General features: G+C 40.6%; 1 pseudogene; it reads left to right on the top strand.

Annotated features, from left to right (window-relative positions):
- The first annotated feature begins 324 nt into the window (after positions 1–324).
- LOC100943139 lies at positions 325–1,219 on the top strand (annotated as a pseudogene).
- The last annotated feature ends 1,393 nt before the right edge of the window (positions 1,220–2,612 follow it).

Genomic DNA, 2,612 nt, shown 5'->3' with positions numbered 1-2,612 from the left:
GCACATTTTGGCCAATACTGTGAATTACATACGGGTTGTTGATCTTGACCCTTTAGCAATGTAGAAACAGCAATTGTGCAGGTGGTAGGAAGAAGGATATTTTCCATAATTTCAGTGTTTGAGGCAATCTTATAGGTATAGAAAATAAATAGATCAGGTCAATCATTTTCAAACTGGTTTGCTCTGAAGTTTCTATTTGGGTGATTACTTGGGAGTTGATTATTATTATTAGGGATTAAAAATCTATGAATATAAACACCTAACAGTTTCCATTATGCTACAGAGCTAAACTTAACCTCCAGTAATAAGACCTGATAAAAATAAATGAACAGGGCAACATCCTTCAGCGATTTCATTCATGATCAAGATGAGGACGACAAGGAAGGAGGCGGCCAAGATTTTATGCTGGGGGCTCAGAGAGAAGTGGACAGCAGATTGTTGGCCTTCGCAGGAAGAAAAGTCCCACTGAGCTGGTGGATGATCTCTTTAAAGGTGCCAAGAAGCATGGAGCCGTAGCTGTGGAGTGAGTGACCAAGAGTCCTGGAGAAACCAGTAAACCGAGATCATTTGCAGGAGGTGGCTCCCGCCTTGGGGCAGCACCAGAGGAGGAGTCTGCCTATGTGGCAGGAGAAAGGAGACAGCATGCTAGCCAAGATGTTCATGTGGTATTGAAGGTTTGGAATAGTAGATTCAGCCTGAAGAATGGTGAGCTCAGAAGCAACCAAGACCCATCTAATGCCCAGTTTCTGGAGTCTATCCGTAGAGGGGAGGTGCCTGCAGAACTGTGGAAGTTAGCTCATGGTGGGCAGGTGAACTTGGATATGGAGAATCATTGGGATGAGGACTTTGTAAAGCCCAAAGGAGCCTTCAAAGCCTTCACTGGTGAGGGTCAGAAACTGGGCAGCACTGCCCCCAGGTATTGAGTACCAGCTCTCCAGCCCAACAGGCAGAAAATGAAGCCAAAGCCAGCTCTTCTATCTTAATCAACGAGTCAGAGCCTACCACAAATATCCAAATATCCTTGCGAATGGTAGGAGGCTGGTGCAGAAATTCAACCACAGCCACAGGATCAGCAACGTCCGACTTCATCGTGGACGCCTGTCCAGGCATGGCTAATACCAGCTTTGTCCTCATGACTACCTTCCCGAACAAAGAGCTGGCTGATGAGAGCCAAACCCTGAAGGAAGCCAACGCGCTCAATGCCATTGTGCACGGTTAACATAACCACCTGGCAAGATGCCGGGCCTCCCTCCTGTGTCTCCGATGGTCAGCAGCAATGCTCTCGGGGGGATTACGCCTCCTGCCTCCTGTGTGCACCCAGCAGTCCAGGGCCACGTCTCCGCCATAGCTCTGAGTTCTTAGATCTCGGTTGGACATTTGTTTTCTTTTTAGTTGTATTTCCTGGGTTTTTGTGATGATCAATGGACTTTAATGAAAAAAAAAGGCCCAACCCACTTTATAATTTTTGGAGCCACATTCCACTTTTGGGGAGAAAGTAAAGAACCTGGCAAAGTAACTGGAAAGAATTATCTAAGGTATGTAAAGAGAGAAGTACTGATTACAATATATCCAATTATACTGATTTTTCCTACTAATTGGACTCTTGGTCTGCTTTGTATAATTCTTTCTGAGAAAAACAGCAGACGGTTTCAGTTCAGAGTGCAGTTCTGTAAATAGAAGCTCCATTTGTTCCATATTTTGCCTTTTACTATTAGAAACAATCACTTTTGAGATGACATTTAAGGTCTTCACTTACACTCAGTTTTTCACCTGTAAGACTGAGTATAAATGAAGTCATTCATGAAAATCACTTGGCACAATGAATGGTAGAGCATAGGTGCTCAGTAACTGCTAGCTGCCCTGCAGTGTAATCCCTAGATTCCAATTTGGGACAATTTTTTATTTACTGTCATCTCCCTAGGTAATATAACAGATTCAATTATCTCCCCCATGCTTATAATTTGAAAGTCTGTGATTCAAACTAGGCTTTCCTCCACTAGATGTGTAGTGGAGACCTCAATACCTCTTACTATACCATGTTTATGTTTCCAAAAAGAATTGTTAATCCAATGGCTAAGTGTCCATTCATTAACTCTAATTTCACTAGTATAATTCACTAGTAATATATTCCTTATTCATTTTCATCTTTTCATTATTTTAACCATACTCATTTAGCAAATGTATTTGTATACTGATTCAGTAAATATCAAATACAATACTGGGCACCACTGACATAATTTCTGCCTTCATGGTACTTAAAATTTTTATGAACAACAGCATACAATCATAATATTGATAACATCACATTTATTAGAATGCTTACAAGAATTCTGTTCTTGCAACATCGAAGCTAACAAATAGAAACAGGACCTATTTTGAAACCTATGTTTGAAATCAACATCATAGTACATATAGCTTCTGATGAACTATGAGTAGCTTAGCACCCACCTGACAAATAGTCATATAGAAAGATGCCAGAACAAAATACCATAAATATTTTAAGGGAATTCCTGAACAGAGAGAAATATAATTTCTTCTAATGTATCTAAGGGAAGGTTCTCTTAGGAAACCACTCATACTTATGGATGACATTTTTTTTTTTTTTTTTTTTT

This window comes from Otolemur garnettii, unplaced genomic scaffold (genome assembly GCF_000181295.1).
Source record: "Otolemur garnettii isolate 467f Iridium unplaced genomic scaffold, OtoGar3 scaffold00036, whole genome shotgun sequence".
In the NCBI taxonomy this organism is placed as follows: domain Eukaryota; kingdom Metazoa; phylum Chordata; class Mammalia; order Primates; family Galagidae; genus Otolemur; species Otolemur garnettii.
This window is presented reverse-complemented; position numbering and strand designations above follow the sequence as displayed.